At 44.7% G+C, this 17,323-nt stretch overlaps 1 long non-coding RNA gene across 1 annotated transcript in view; it reads left to right on the top strand.

The window, feature by feature from the left end:
- The first annotated feature begins 682 nt into the window (after positions 1 to 682).
- The window catches only part of LOC143731932 (uncharacterized), a 37,500-nt gene continuing 20,859 nt past the window's right edge, over positions 683 to 17,323 (top strand). The window contains exons 1-10 of the long non-coding RNA XR_013201010.1: positions 683 to 912; positions 1,027 to 1,128; positions 1,239 to 1,447; positions 1,536 to 1,714; positions 2,246 to 2,324; positions 2,416 to 2,508; positions 2,593 to 2,763; positions 7,797 to 7,914; positions 8,075 to 8,166; positions 8,244 to 8,360. This is a non-coding gene — a long non-coding RNA (uncharacterized LOC143731932). The remainder of the gene's footprint in view (positions 913 to 1,026; positions 1,129 to 1,238; positions 1,448 to 1,535; positions 1,715 to 2,245; positions 2,325 to 2,415; positions 2,509 to 2,592; positions 2,764 to 7,796; positions 7,915 to 8,074; positions 8,167 to 8,243; positions 8,361 to 17,323) is intronic.

Below are 17,323 nucleotides of genomic sequence, written 5' to 3'. Positions count from 1 at the left end.
CTCAGTCCGTAACAGACATTTTGTTTCTCCGGGCCCTAAAACTAGTTTCCATCAATACCGGCTGAGGGGTCACGTACAAAGGGCATGCAATAACGGAGGTCTGGGCGGCCCTCCAACTAAATTGGCATTCATTGCCTCGAGTTGCAACATTGCGACCGTTGCGTTACGCTTCTCTCGCATATCACAACTTGCCCGCCACCTCCTCCTTGGTGACAGAAGCTTCTGTGGTCACTTCATTCAACTTATTTCTTCTGGTCTGCTCAATTGTGCTGCTGACGAGCCTCACAACAGCCTTTGGCTAGGGAGAGTGGAGTCTCTGTCCCCAGGCGGTCCAGCTGTTTGGGACAACTTTGGGGCCACACAGTTACATCTGTTGCCCCTCCTGACTTGTCCCTCCGTCAGTTGTTCTTTTCTCCTGTCTGAGTGGACATCCCTCGACATAAAAAAACTCTGGCCCCAGCTGGCCCCGGGGCCCCCGCAGAAATGCGCAGAGCAAAACTTGTCTCAACACTTACTTGGTAGGATGACTCCTTATTGTCATTATTTTAATCAAATTAACGATGTGAAATGATTGTTTGTTACTTCACTATATTGTAGCCAAGTAGTTCCAGATCAATCTTTCCAGAACCACAGTGGGATCTTTGTAGAACCACTAAGGAGCTTTTTCATGTCCCTCTTTCAGACAGTGAGATGCAGAAACTGCAGAAAGCAAGGCCCTACCACCTGGACTGCTTGTTGTTCTCCAGAGTGGTCAAGGAAAATAAGAGTGGCTGTGTATGGAGTGTGATTTAATTTGCCACAAAAAAATGGTACTCCATAACAGGGAGTCCTGCATTGATGGATTTTACTGGCCCATTCCGTCAACGGTGTGCTGTGTGAAAGAAAATGGCAGATATACATAAAAAAATCAAGGTTCTGCTCTGATTATTTTGGTCAAATTTTGAACAACTTCTATGTAGTATTTACATTTCTCAATCAGACAGTCATTCTTTAAACTCTTTTCAAAATTGTGTAATTTCTTTTTAGTTCGACTGTTGCCTACAGTGAGACCTGAACGACTGTGCACCTGTGACCCTACAACCTTCCCAGAATCTGCTGGCAGAGCAACTATTTTGGTTTGCATAAATGGTAGGTAGGTTTTAGCCTTTATTTTTTAGTTTTGCAGTTAAGGGTCACAAGATATTCATACGTTTTGCAGTTATGTGTCACAAGATATTCATACGTTTGATTCTTTTTAGGTCGTTATGACTTGTACTTGCCCAATTTGGCGTGCAGAGTGTGTCTATCACAATGGACACCTGACAGAAGCGACCTCATAAGAAGTGGGTATTGGCCAGCATCTATGAATGCTGACACATTGTTTTCAGTGGATGTATTCAGCACATTTGAGGAGATGAAAACCGTTGCTTTACGGCTGTTAGAGCAGAGGACAGAGCAGTTTGGAAGGGTATGATCCATGTGGATGAAGATTTCCTTAATTAGAGACCATTGGCTATTTCATTTTACTTTTCTTTTAATTATTTGCACATTTACAGAGAGGTAAAATATATGGAGATGCATTTCAGAGGAGCTTTGTGGAATACACTTTCTGCGAGTTTCTGTGTGAGAAAATGGCAAATTTGGAGCACTTCACCTGCCCAGCATGTACACCCAACATGCTTGCGGTTTCTGCAGACGGCAACAGAAAACTGTCCAGATTTCAGCAGTCTAAAGGGTAATGCAAGGCAAGGTGCCACACTACACGGCTTTGCTTTACGGCTTACACTGCACAACATTACTCTGTGACCGGGGCACTACATTACAGTAGCTCATGTTATCACAACGCAGAAGCTTCTATTTCTCATCAGATAATTATTGAAGGTTCCATGATAGGTTGTACTTGTTTCTGCTTTCTCCCTGGTTTCCTATTGTGCTGTCATTGGCCATTACTCAGCACCATTTTATAGGCTTGTCATACATCCACAACAGTACAACAGCATGACACATTTTATACTGATCATTTAAAACCTGCTTAGAAACATCAGGATAACTTATACCACCGATACTGGTATGGAAAATCGAGATGATACCAGGTATCAGTATCAGTATAAATTTGCTGCACTTTAAAATCCAGTACGAAGAACCATGTGGTGATAATTTTGAATGTTGCAGCTGTGCGCCTGGCTTAAGTTGTTTCACACCTTCTAAAACCTACTGAACGAATGGTGTCTGCCACTGAATATGCCTTTTTTCTGCATTCATTAAGGTCAGAGTAACCATAATTCATTGCCAAAGATGCGGACGTATCCTCTTTCGTTGAAGAAATCAGGAGTAAAGTGAAAAATGTTAGTAATGATTCAGAGTTTGTAGCCCTGCTGTGTAAATGCAGTATTTTTGCCATCTAATATATATTTTTATTCCCCCTTTTTCATGCAGACTCCAGGAAAAGGCACTTATGGAGATAGTCAGTGGTCTGCTGCCAGGGAAACTGCCAGAAGAGCAAGCAAACTTGATGAAGAGGGTCTTGAGGTAGCTGTTTGCAGGCATGGGGTGATAATAAAGGGTCTCATCATGTACAGGGGAGAGATCTTTGCGTATCCCCTGTTCCTGCAGAAGGAGCTTCAGGCAGCCACAAACATTAATTACTACTGCACTGACATCTCATGCAAGTATTGGCCCTATCTTCAGAAGATGCCGGTCTCTATGCCTGAACCTAGCCCTCTTCTTCAAATTAGGCCGTTTCTGTCAGTCATGCATGCCAAAGCCCATTCAACTAAGTGTGAGGTATTGTCTTTATTATGCCATTTACTATTGCTATTTAAATTAATTATTGATAATGGGAATGCACAATTTATATCTTTGCGAAACGTCTCGGTTACGTATGTAACCCTAGTTCCCTGATATGGAACGAGACGCTGCGTCAAAACGGTGTGGGAACGCCCCTGCATTGTGCGTCATGAAACACGTATGGAATCAGCCCAATGGAGAGATGGAACGTCATAGGCGGGTGACTTCATCGACCAGGAAACTATAAAGCACCCCAAAAACACAAGCGCATCAGCTTCTGATTGGCCTGAAGGAAGCGCTAACGGGAATGCCGGGAGTATGGTGGAACGACGCAGCGTCTCGTTCCCTATCAGGGAACTAGGGTTACATACGTAACCGAGACGTTCCCTTTCAAGGGAACTTCGAGATGCGCCAAACGCTGTGGGAACGCAAATACCCACATCGCCATAGGACCAAGTGACCGTCATGTGAGAACTAGCGCACAGAGGACGAGAGCACCTGTGCCCCAGGGGTAGAGCTTAAGTCTAGGTCATAGAACTTAATAAAAGTATGCGGTGAAGACCATCCAGCCGTATCACAAACATCACTCAGGGAAACTCCTGACAATAAAGCTTTAGAAGCAGCCATACTCCTAGTAGAGTGGGCTCGTACAGCCAAAGTTTAAGGCTGACCAGCCGACTCATAAGCAAGTGAGATAGCCTCGACCACCCACTTGCTCATTCTTTGTTTCCAAGGTGGCCCAAAACACACAAATAGTTGTTCTGATTTCCTCCACAGGGCAGCTCTGTGGACATAAACGTTCAACGCCCTAACAGGGCAGAGTAAATTAAGTTTCTCCTGGTCTGACGACAAAAATGGAGGAGGACAGAAAGCCTACAGAACTGTAGGTCTAACAACATTAGTAGGGACCTTGGGAACGTAACCTGGTCTAGGATGCAGAAAAGCCTTAACCATACCAGGCGAAAATTCCAGGCACGAGGGTGAAACCGACAGAGCCTGCAAATCTCTGATTCTTTTTAGTGTGGAGATAGCAAGAAGAAAGATAGTTTTAAAGTGAGAAATTTCTCGGGAACTTCTTCGATAGGTACAAAAGGAGCTAGGGAAAGACCTTCTAATACAATGGCCAGATCCCTGGTCGGCACCGTCATACGAACTGCTGGCCTCAGCCTCAATGTGCCATGAAGGAAACGAGTTATAAGCGGGTGTCTCCCAAGAGAAACTTCACTGAAAGGGACGTGGTAAGCAGCTAGATACACCTTTAGTGTGGAGGGGGATAACCCTGTGGAGAAGGGCTCCTGCAGGAATTCCAGCACTGCACCCACTGGGCAGTTAACTGGGTCCAGCAGGTGTTCTCCACACCAAGAAGTGAAAAGTTTCCACTTCAAGGCATAAAGCTTCCTCGTGGATGGAGCTCTGGAGTGGAGAATGGTCTAAACAACCTCGGTTGAGAGACCTGAATCTATGATCTGGGCCCCCTCAGAGGCCAAGCCCACAGTTTCCACAATACTGGGCGGGGGTAAAATATTGTGTCGCCCGCCTGAGAGAGTAGATCCCTCCTGACCGGGGGCTCCAAAGGAGAGCTGTCCAGGAGAGAAATCAGGTCCGCAAACGATACTCGGGCCGGCCAGAGCGGGGCTACTAGTAGTAGGCTGACCACGTCCCGGCGAACCCTCTCCAGAACTCCTGGTAGCAGAGCAATCGGGGGAAAGGAGTACAGACGTGACCTTGGCCACGGCTGCACCATAGCGTCCAACCCCAGAGGGGCTGGATGACTGATGGAGAAACACAGATGACAATGCGTGGTCTCGTTGGAAGCGAATAGGTCAACCTCGGCGTGACCGAAACTCAACCAAAGGAGCTCCACCACCTCGGGGTGGAGTCTCCATACCCCCGGCCTCAGCCCCTGCCTCGACAGGGAGTCTGCTACCACATTCAAATACCCAGGAAGATACATTGCTCTCAGTGATAGTAACCTCATTTGGGACCACAGTAGGATCTGACGGGCCAACTTGTAAAGCCGGCGAGACCGCAGGCCCCCCTCATGATTTATATAAGAGACCACCGACGTGTTTTCTGACTGAACTAACACATGATGACCTCTCAGGTCTGCTAGGAAGTGTTTCAGAGCCTGAAACACCGCCAACATCTCTAAACAATTTATATGCTATGATAGATGATGGTCCTGCCACAGACCTTGGGCTGGACGACCACTCATGACCGCCCCCCACCCTGTGAGGGAAGTATCCGTCGTTAGCGTTACGCGACGATAAAAGAGCCCCCAGCACAGGACGCTTTGGATAGGGACCAAGTTTCTTTCCACATGACCAGAGCACGAAGGCAGCGCCACGTGACTTTGATCGTGCGGAGCGGATTTCCCCTCGGGGAGAATCCCTTGGTCCTGAGCCACCACTGTAGCGGTCTCATGTACAACAGGCCGCAAGGTATAACGTTGGACGCTGCTGCCATCAGAACGACATCTCGATGCCGAACCGCCATCTGCTCTGTCTGAGCTAAAATCAACCAATCGTCGATGTAATTGAGGATACGAATGCCCTGAAGCCTCAGAGGCACTAGTGCTGCATCCATCCATTTTGTGAAAGTGCGGGGAGATAAAGCTAGGCCAAACGTAAGAACCCTATACTGGTACGCCTAGCCCCCAAAGGCGAACCTCAGGAACTTCCTGTGTTGTGGAAGGATGGAAATGTAGAAGTACGCGTCCTTTAGATCTATCGTGACAAACCAGTCCTCGGATCTGATTTGTGACACGATCTGCTTGATAGTGAGCATCTTGAATATAGCTTCCCTACCGAGTGATTCAATAGGCACAGGTCTAAAATTGGACGCAACCCCCCATCCTTCTTTGGTACGATGAAATATCGGCTGTAATAACCTGACTCCAAACTGGGAGGGGGAACCCGTTCTATAGCCTCCTTTTGAAGGTAGCGTTTTCACCTCTTGTTCCATTACCAGAGCCTGCTCGGGGCCCACCACTGTGGGCAGAACCCCTCTGAATTTTGGTGGACGACACCTGAATTGGATAGCATAACCCTTTTCTACTCTCTTCAGGACCCAATGAGATATTTTTGGAAGAATTTTCCACTCTGCCAGAAATTCTACTAAGGGTACCAGTCTCTCGAGACTAGCCTCTGGTGTAACTTGAGCAGCAAACGCAGCGCCCTGTAACGGCGCACCGGCAGGAACCAACTGGTTTAACCGCTCTAAGACCCTCCTCAGAGGGAGCGAGTGTCCCCCGTGAAAGCGCTCGCTGGGACCGTCTGCGCCCCGGCATGAAGGCGGGGTTGGCAGAACGGGCCCCGGAGGGCACCGAGGAAGAATGGGCACCGTAAAAAGAGGTGAACACCTTTCTGCCTCGGTGGGGACCACCCTCAGTGTCCTGCACGCCGTGGCGTCAGGACTTCTTATTAGCCGAAGCCTTCTTAGCTAATATAATTGTCCTCAGATCAGTTCTATTACTGGAAGATTTTGGCTGAGAGTGCCGAGGCTGAGCCCACTGTCCAGCAGGGGGAGCACGAGATGCGAGACTCTGCTTCTGCTGCGCCCTATATGATGAGCTCACAGACGGCCGGGGCTGCTCCCACCCAGCAGCCCCAGGGACGTGAACTTTTAAAGGAAAACATTTCTTAAAAGCTGCTGAATGCTTTTTCTCCTCCTGGAATTTATCGATCACAGAATTTACAGCATCGCCAAATAAACCCAGGGGCGAGAGAGGAGCGTCTAAAAGGAAAGCTTTTTCTTTTTCTTTTATATTCATCTGATTTAACCACAGATGTCTTTCTGCGGCAACCAGAGGTGCCATAGATCGACCCACTAGCTTGGCCGACTCTCCGGTGGCAAGCAGGGATAAATCAGCAGCCTGACGCAGTTCGTGAACTACGTCAGCACTGACCTCCTCACTCTCACTCACATCCCTCAGCAGGTCAGCCTGGTATGCCTGCAAGATGGACTTAGTATGCAGACATGACGCAGCCTGACCTGCCGCCGAATATACTTTATCCACCAAAGCCGAGGTATTTCTTAGAGGCTTGGTGGGTAATGCCGGTGCCTTAAAAGATGATGCAGCCTCGGAGGAGAGATGGCTCGCAAGCGTCTCTTCCACGCGAGGCATAGCACCATAACTATATGCTTTAGCCCCCATAATATTTGAATATGTTGAAGTGTGGGGACTAAACACTCTATATGACACCGGTTTTCTCCACGATTTCGACACCTCAGTGTGGAGATTGTGAAAAAACGGCAGGCACCGGCGTGGAGGTTGTACTCGTGACGGCAAAAATCTCTCATCTAATTTTGATTTAGAAACAGTCTCCTGTCTAGTCACTGGCCATTCAATGCTGAGTTTTTCTACAGCTCTTGTTTATACCTCCACCAGCTCATCTCTTTTGGGAGTGTAAGGTGGCGAATCCTCCACATCTCCCCCAATACAACATCAAGCTCCTCAGAACTGGATAGTTGCAGTACTGGTGCCTCAGCCTGAGCGGAAGAAACTGCATCGCGTGCTTCCGAACCCGGACTGAGGCACTGGATCTCACAGGTGAAGGGAGAGAAAAGGCAGAGCCGTCTCTAACCCCGCTGAGAGATCCATCTGCAATCCCCACGATAAGCGCCGCCGCTCTGCCTCGGCAGAAGCGGGACCCGAACCGCGGGGAGCGCGCACCGAGCCGCCCTCCTCGAAGATATATATATATATATATATATATATATATATAAATTGTTTGTGTGCTGCAGAGTATGTAAAGACAGACAATATTCACACAGGGACAGATTCACATATAGCGCGACTGAAGGCACAGAAGCTGATGCGCTTGTGTTTTTGGGGTGCTTTATAGTTTCCTGGTCGATGACGTCACCCGCCTATGACGTTCCATCTCTCCATTGGGCTGATTCCATACGTGCTTCATGACGCACAACGCAGGGAAGTTCCCACAGCGTTTGATGCAGCTCAAAGTTCCCTTGAAAGGGAACTGAAATTGGTGCATCCCTAACCAATAACTTTTTCACACATTTGTTAGATTGTCTGGAGTGGTAGGAATCAGGAGGGTGCTGGCGCAACTGCAGGGTAAGAGGTGGAAAAGGTGAACAGTCTCCTCTCTCGTTGTGCCCTCACTACCAAGTACATGACCAAATCTGGTATGTGATCCTGCTTTATTACATTAATAAAAATGTCTTGTTCTTTCAGTTATTCTTTCAGTAGTCTTTCGTTCTTTATATAGAAATACAGAAGAGAAACCTTTATTTTAATTAAATTTGAATAGGCCACCCAGTAACATTTGAATATGTTTTCAAAAAGCTCGCAATGACATGCTGACTGTACATGCAATTGGCTGGAATAGACACAAGCATGATGGCCTTCATCTTGCATTGTCCAACAGATATGTCAAGGTATTGACCATATTACACAGAATTAAAATCTGGTCCAAGATGGCAAAGGCAATTGTTTGTTTGCATTTTTATTGTAGACCGCCGAAAGGCTGAGGCTGAGTCTCAGAGGCTGGAGAACTTAAGCCGTGAACTTTGGTGTCCTGAGAACATGGTGCAGCAGTGGGTACATGACGTCAGACAGTGGGCCATTGATGGTACAGAATTGATATTCTAAATAATAGGCTATTTACAGTTACAGCACAGTGTGCTCGACAGTGTTGAGGATGTGTTACTGTAATCACATTACTTTCTTCTGTAACACATTACGGTTCCAAATGAATATCATGTTTAAGGTGATTTAGCCACTGTGGCAAACTGCACATACAGCATTGTGCTATATTAGCACCGGTCTAATATGGTCGTACTTCCTGGTTCTGGTAAGAACTCTAGCGGCTGCGTTTTGAACTAGCTGTAGTTTGTTTATTAAGCGTGCAGGGCTCCTGGGTGGTTGCCCTGCATGCTTAATAAACAAACTACAGCAAGTTCAAAACGCAGCCGCGAGAGTTCATTCCAGAACCAGGAAGTACGGCCATATTAGCCCGGTTCTGTCAACACCGCATTGGCTCCCTATTAAACATCGTATAAATTTTAAAATATTGCTGATTACTTACAAAGCACTAAATGGTTTAGCTCCCCAGTACTTGAGCGAGCTCTTAACGCATTATAGTCCTTCACGTCTATTGCGATCTCAAAACTCCGGCCAGTTGATAATACCTAGAATATCTAAATCGACTGCTGGCGGTAGATCCTTTTACTATTGAGCACCAAAACAATGGAACAATCTTCCTAACATGGTCCGGGAAGCAGACACAGTCTGTCAGTTCAAATCTAGACTAAAAACACATCTCTTTGGCTTAGCATACACATAACACATTATAGACTTCTATAAGTCAATGTTAGGCTGCATAGTTTAGATCAGCCGGAACCGGAAAAACTTCCCATAAATCCTGATGTACTTTGTACATCATAAGAAGGATGACGTCTCCGCTAATATTTGTTTCTCTGTTTATCCCGAGGTTTACCGCAAACTGCCGGATCCAGGCCATATCCAGATCTGATGAAGGACCATCGGATGGATGCGACGACAACGCATCCCTGAAGTGCCAGCCTCATCAACCCTGTGAAGGCCTTAAGGACACCTCAACAAACTCGTCTCCATACCGGCGTGATGACTCCGACCCCAACCAGGTGAACTGGATAAATATTGTGAAAGTTCTGATCCCATCTGACTTCTGACCTATAATGCTGCCTGAATCATAACCATACACTGTTTGTTTATTGGCCAAAGGAGGACTGGCCCCCCGACTGAGCCTGGGTTCTCCCAAAGTTTTTTTCTCCATTCTGTCACCTGATGGAGTTTTGGTTCCTTGCCACTGTTGCCTTTACGCCTTTTTTCGCCTTTGTCACCATTGGCTTTTGGCTTGCTTAGTTGGGGACATTTAATTTTGTATTTAACAATATTATTACAGCATTATTTTCCTGTTATCTCTGTAAAGCTGCTTTGAAACAATCTCTATTGTAAAAAGCGCTATATAAATAAAGGTGACTTCACTTGACCTTGTTTTAAGCCAGTAAAGAGAGCAGTCACACAAAGTTTGTGTGTGTATGTCATCCTTGCCTAAATCAGCAATATATCCTCAGGATATAATAAAGTGGCGACGAGGATCTTTCTAATCCGTGTGTGTTGTTGTGTATGTGAATGAAGTGCTTTGACAGCGAGATCTCTCGAGACGGAAACCCACCTTCCTAAGTGTGATGGGTCCGAAGACTTATGCACTACTGCGTAACCTTCTGCAGCCAGAAAAACCTGGATAGAAAACGTATGAGCAAATAGTGAACACCCTCAAAGCGCATTTCTCGCCAAAGCCCCTAGTAATTGCAGAGCAATTTCGGTTTCACAGACGAAATCAGCTAGAAGGGGAAACCGTGACAATTTTTGTGGCACTGCTAATAAAATTAGCTGAACACTGCGAATTTGGTGATGTGCTAAATGACACACTTCAGGACAGATTAGTATGCGGACTCCGTTGCGAGGGCATACAGAAAAGGCTGTTAACCGAGAGCAGCCTGACACTACAAAGAGCAATTGAGCTGAGTGTGTCTATGGAATTGGCTGCTAAGGAAGCCCCAAACCTGAGCTCAACCAGTAAAGTGTAAAGACTGAAAAACAAAATGAAAATAAAAGCCCATGTTTCCGTTGTGATAAGACTGGACACTCACCGGTTTCATGCTGGTTTAAGGATGTGGAGTGCCGCAGCTGTAAAAAAAAAAAGGACGCATTGAGCGTGCATGTAGGAATAAAATAAAAAATAAACCAATGCAGCAAAAATCAGCATTCAAAAGGAAGCAAAAGAAATGCATATTTGTAGTTGGACAGGAAAACAAGGAGGTCGCTGACACATCTGATGAGGAATTTCCTTTGCATGTGCTCACTGTCGCCGGTGGAACCAAGGCTTATAAAGTCACCGCGCTGCTGGAAGGACAATCAGTGAAAATGGAGATCGACACTGGTGTTGCTGTGTCGCTGGTGTCGGATGTGGTAGACAATGAAGTACTGAGCCACCTTCCAACTTCAACCACGGGATGTGATCCTTAAAACTTATACTGGTGAGTCAGTGACCATGAAGGGAGTCACCCAGGTAACAGTTGAACTAAACAGACAAACAAAGAAACTGCCATTGTATGTGGTCTTTGGTGATTACCCCTCACTGATGGGACGTTCCTGGCTGGAGCAAATCAAGGTGGACTGGAACGCCATACATATGATGGCACCTAAAACACTGGACCTTGAAGGTATTCTCCAAAAACACAGTGAAGTGTTCAAACGGGAGTTAGGCAGCATGGAGGAAATCAAGGTGAAATTGACTGTGGAGTCGGGAAGTCAGACAAAATTCTTAAAGGCTCGACCCCTGCCACATGCGCTTAAACCCAAAGTAGAGTTACCAAAACACCCATTGTTCCATTGCTAAAGAAAGACGGAGGCATACGGATCTGTGGGGACTTTAAAGTCACAGTAAATCCAGTGTTGTCAGCAGAGCAATACCCCTTGCCTCACATTAATGATATTTTTGCTGGTCTGACAGGAGGGCAAAAATTCAGCAAAATCGACCTCAGCCAAGCATACCTACAGATGCAGGTTGAGGAACAGTCCAGAGAACTCCTCAAAATTAACCCTCTGGGGTCCTATGTGTTTTTGGGGTCCTGGAGCATTCTGACATGCTCTAACATTTGTGCTTTTTTCAGTTATTTATAAACATGTTAATGGCAAAGGTGTAAATTCACTCTATATAGCACAAACAGGGCTACCATAATATGTTAGCAAGATGTATGTACATGTTTGTATTTTTGAGAGAATATTGTTTATGCATGGTTATTGAAAAAACTAAAACTTAAAGTCTCTGAAATAAGGCCACAAAACACATACTAAATATGTGTCCACAAGACCTTTGACTAATGGATGTTCTCGCCTAGGATTTTTGCTTCAAAATGATCTGAAAATCATCCTTCCAAATCATTCACATAAAACAATACATTGATTTAAATTTAGTAAAACACTTTTTGTTTGGAAAGGCAATATGCGAAATGGGCGTGACTCATGTATAATGGTCTGATTCACACCTGTGAAGACAAAAGACCTGCTTAATGAGCCTGCATAATGAGCTTTTCACAGGTGTGTCACTGAGCCACAAGAAAGAATACAAGGACACAAGAAAAGAAATGTGTATATATACAACAAAATTGGTTCACAGTTGGAAACATCTATAAAAAAATAGTATTTTTCCACTTGTATTTTTGCTTGCAAATTGTATAATATCCAAGGTGAACATTTCTAGTAATTGTGTAGTTAATTCTCATACTGTATTTTCAGAAAGTTTTGGATATGTATCCTCTCCCCAAATTTGTCACTAATAAAACACAATACAAATAATTTGAAGAGAAGGCTTATATTGACATTTTAAGATTTTGTTTACATCTACCTTGTAAATATATTATTTGCTATTTTATTAAAAAGGTTACAATTACAGCAACAATTAAAATAACAATATTTCAAGTGTAATATTTCTTTGTAAAAACTAAAGTATACATTTTATCATACATATTTCAAAGTTAAGGATTCATTAGTTTGAATAAAGCCTACATTGGAACAAACACTATAATAGCATCCTAGTTGATGACTTTATTTTTGACAAAACAAACGTAGCCTAATATATTTAACATTTGAGCAGAAATTGGTGAACAAAAGCTTATTCAATGTGGCAGTAGTCTATAGTTTAGGCTACAGTTAATAATCTATCCAAAAACTAGTCAACGAAATGTTGTCTTTCATATTTCTTCTGTAACATAGGCATATCGTTTAATGTTTTTATGATAGCCTATATTAGGGCATATAAATATTAATATACAGTTTAATACGTTGCTAATACAAAGACATTTTAACGTTATTTCAACATATTTCAGTCGATTTTCAGTCATCTCAGTATAGCAATAGGGTTTGGTAAAAACTGTTCAGTTCATTAATTCACACACAGACGCGATTCATATTTAAACAGTCTTTTTGCGGTTTACATACACTATGATATCGCAATTAGAACACTAATAAAAAAACTTACTTCTCAGATGGATATTTCATATTTCTTTGTAAAAACTAAAGTATACATTTTATCATACATATTTCAAAGTTAAGGATTCATTAGTTTGAATAAAGCCTACATTGAAACAAACACTATAATAGCATCCTACTTGATGACTCTATTTTTGACAAAACAAACATAGCCTAATATATAACATTTGAGCAGAAATTGGTGAACAAAAGCTTATTCGATGTGGCAGTAGCATATTTTACATTAAACAGTTAATAATCTATCCAAAACTAGTCAACAAAATGTTGTCTTTCATATTTTGTCTGTAACATAGGCATATCGTTTGTTGTTTTTATGAGTCTATATTAGGGCATAAATATTAATTTGCAGTTTAATACGTTGCTAATACAAAGACATTATAACGTTATTTCTACACATTTCAGTCGATTTTCACTCATCTCAGTATAGTAATAGGGTTTGGTAAAAACTGTTCAGTTCATTCATTCACACACAGACGCGATTCATATTTAAACAGTCTTTTTGCGGTTTACATACACTATGATATCGCGATTAGAACAATAATAATAAATAACTTACTTATCAGATGGATCCGTTGCTCCTCGTAATGAAAAAAAACAGCACATGTTCTGAGGTAAATGTCCCAGGATTACTCCTCACACAGCCTCGCAAGAAGAAATAGTAGGCTACATTAATCTGATGATTACATTTGTTGTGTTTATGTTGCGTTTATGAGGGGCGTTGACACTTTGCATGTGTTGCTTCAGATCATTTGCGTTTGAATAGCGCGCGCTCTCCGTGGGCGTGTCACATTAGCAGAATAATGAGCTGAGAGAACGATAATGAGATCGGCTGACACCTCTCTCTTTTTTAATAGATTACATAAAAAGAGAATATTTATTTTAGTTTTGAATTAGATATTTTAAAAGTACAAACTTAAATGATTATAAAGATATTTTGCTCATGCTTGTGTGAATAGTATTCGCTGAGCTTTGTTTAAGTTTAGAGACGTGCACCAGAAAAAAATTTAACGGAGACAGAGAGGCAGAAAGCACACCCTGTTTATTTTCTTCATTTTACAAAAGCACACGGTTTTGATGTTAATGTGAGTGTACACAAAAAAAAGAAGACCCTCTATAGTTTATAATCATGTATTGCTTTTATTTATATGACCAAAAATGACGGAGTATTTTAAGTCTATGTTGCTGCTATGTGGAAAAAAAACAGCAAAACGCGCCGGCGCGTTTCTCGACCCCAGAGAGTTAACACACATAACGGCCTATTTCGGTACAAACGCTTACCCTTCGGAATTACTTTGGCTCCTTCCATTTTTCAGCGAGCAATGGGTCAGATTCTGGCAGGGCTTGCAGGAGTGGTGAGTTATCTAGACGACATTCTAGTGACTGGCACTGACGAAGAGTCGCACTTACAACACCTGGATGCAACCCTCGGAAGACTGAAGTATTATGGATTGAGAGTGCAAAAGGATAAATGTGAAATTTTCCAGGGTTCAGTCGAGTACTTGGGCCATGTCATTAATGCCTCTGGTCTGCATACGTCCCCATCCAAGTTTAAGGCCATTGTGGATGCTCCAGTGCCCAAAAATGTAAGCCAGCTGCGGTCTTTCCTCGGCTTGCTTAATTATTACGGGCGTTTCATTCCAAACATTGCAACGCTGCTAAAACCCCTGCACAAGTTATTGTGTCATGAGAATATTTGGAGGTGGACCTCTGAATGCCAGGAGACATTCAAAAAAGCAAAGGAGATACTTTTAGGGTCAAACGTCCTCACTCATTTTGACCCTGCTCTTCCTATCCAGCTGGCCTGTGACGCTTCCCCATATGGTGTGGGAGCTGTTTTGTCACACATAATGCCAAATGGTCAAGAGAGGCCGATTGCGTTTGCTTCCAGGAGTCTGAGTAAAGCGGAAGCAAACTATGCTCAGATTGAACGTGAAGTGTTGAGCATTGTGTTTGGGGTGCGTAAGTTTTATCAGTACATTTTCTGAAGGAAGTTCACATTGCTGACCGATCATCGCCCACTCACTGCAATTTTTGGACCACACCATGGTATTCCCTCTTTGGCTGCCAGTAGGATGCAAAGGTGGGCCTTGTTGTTATCTGCTCACACCTATGACATCAAGTACAGGAAGTCGGAATTGCATGCGAATGCGGATGGCCTGTCCAGATTGCCTCTCACTGACAGAGTAAAAGAGGCACAGGTGGCGGATATTTTCTACCTCAATCAACTGGAAAGGGCTCCAGTTACAGCAGTGCAGGTACGCAAGGGTATGCGCAATGGCCCTGTCCTGTCCAAGGTCATGGATATAGTCATGACAGGAAAAGGGGAGAGCGATGACCAAGAGCTAAAGCCATACATCTCTCGACGTCATGAACTTTCAGTGCAGTCAGGCTGCTTGCTGTGGGGAAGGAGAGTGATTATTCCCCCGGCTCTGCGCAAGCCAGTGCTAAAACAGCTGCATGTGGGATACTGTGGAATGGTCAGCATGAAAGAGATTGCCAGGAGTTACTTTTGGTGGCCAGGAGTAGACGGGCAAATTGAGGAAAAGGCAAGGACATGTATGTCATGCCAGCGCATACGTAATGTACCACAACTGGCACCGCTGCATCCGTGGGAGTTTCCTCAGAAACCATCGCATCGCATTAATGTTGATTTTGCAGGCCTAGTCGAGGACAAAATGCTGTTGGTAGTTGTTGATGCACACAGTAATTGGCCTGAGGTGGCTATTATGAAATCTACCTCAGCTGAAAAGACCATTGAGAAGCTGGGAGAAATTTTCAGTAGATTTGGACCACCAGTGCAGTACGTTTCAGACAATGGCCCCCAGTTTACATCGCATGAGATGGCCACATTTCTACTAGCAAACGGTGTGCAACATACAGTAGGTACTACAGTAGGTACCAGAATGCCTATTACTGCCGCACCAGCAAATCCATCGCGGCAAATATAAACCAGTCGCATTTCAAAGTCGTTCACGAAATGACCGCCAGGTGGCGCAAAGGGACATTTAGCAAAACAGCAGCAATTGCCTCATTTTGAAACATAAGTGGGGCTAATGTCAATTAACAGTAAGGATGAAATATTACAACTATGGTAATTTCCAAAATAGCCTACAACAAACATGAAAAATCAAAACAAGAGATATTGACATTTGCTGTACAATAATGAAAGAAACGCATGTTAAAAGAATAATTGTATTATTAATTAAAGAAAGACAATTTGGTTAATGTTATATAAACAAACGATCATACAATTTATAGTATACATAGTATACATGTATTATTGTGACGAAGAGTCAGAGGCGTTCGAATCCATGTGCAATAACTTTAATGATGAACACAAACAGGTAGAAAACAGAGAAAGCACAGGGTAGAATATATACTGGGGCAGTCCAGACTCAGAGTGGTTACCCCCCCCCCCCCCCCCCCCCTGCGAGCGGCTCCCGAAGCAAGGACCTGAACGGCGACGGGGTCTTCCACGGGGTCTGGGATCAGGACGATCAGGGTGATTCTGGTGGAAGGTGGTGAGAAGAGCCGGGTCAAGGATGTTTTGGGACCTTTCCCAGGAGCGCTCCTCTGGACCGCATCCCTCCCAGTCAATTAGGTACTGGAGGACCCCTCTATGGCGCCTGGAGTCCAGGATCTCTCGCACACGGCAAACCTCCTCGCCTCCGATGTCGATGGGGGGAGCATTCCTCGCCACGACCTCCTCCCGGTTATCCTCTCTCCTAGGTGCAGCAGCCGGTCTGAGGAGAGAGACATGAAAGGTGGGTGAGATGCGGTAAGTGGAAGGAAGTGCTAACCTGTAGGAGACAGGGGTGATCTGTCTCAGGATCCGGAAGGGACCAATGAAACGTGGAGACAACTTCTTGCAAGGGAGTCGGAGACGGAGATCACGAGTGGACAACCATGCCCATTGGCCCGGTCTGAAGATGGGGCCGTCTCTTCTGCGTCGGTCAGCCTGCTGCCTGAACTGACGTACCGCACGCTGGAGATGGACGTGGGCGGTGTTCCAGGTCTCCTCACTCCTCTGCAACCATGCGTCCACCGCAGGGAGATCCGTGGGCTCACCAGACCAGGGAAACAATGGAGGTTGGAACCCGAGCACGCACTGGAAGGGCGTGAGACCTGTTGACGGTTTGCGGAGAGAATTCTGGCCGTATTCTGCCCACACAAGGAAACGGCTCCAGTCTTGTTGATTACGGTGGCAGTAAGTTCGGAGGAAGCGGTTGAGGTCCTGGTTTAGCCTCTCCACCTGTCCGTTGGCCTGCGGGTGGTAACCAGAAGTGAGACTGACATTAATGTTCATTTTACTACAGAGAGCACTCCATACCCGGGAGGTGAACTGGGATCCTCTATCTGAAACGATATCCTCCGGCAATCCATACAAACGGAAGACATGGTCAGAAGAGCTTCATCGGTTTGGAGTGCTGTGGGTAGACCAGCCAGGGGAACGAACCTGCATGCCTTGGAGAATCGGTCAACTACTGAGAGGATAGT

The sequence above is a fragment of the Siphateles boraxobius genome, unplaced genomic scaffold, assembly GCF_051911475.1.
Source record: "Siphateles boraxobius isolate OS27281-9 unplaced genomic scaffold, OSU_SipBor_1 89, whole genome shotgun sequence".
Taxonomy (NCBI): Eukaryota; Metazoa; Chordata; class Actinopteri; order Cypriniformes; family Leuciscidae; genus Siphateles; species Siphateles boraxobius.
This window is presented reverse-complemented; position numbering and strand designations above follow the sequence as displayed.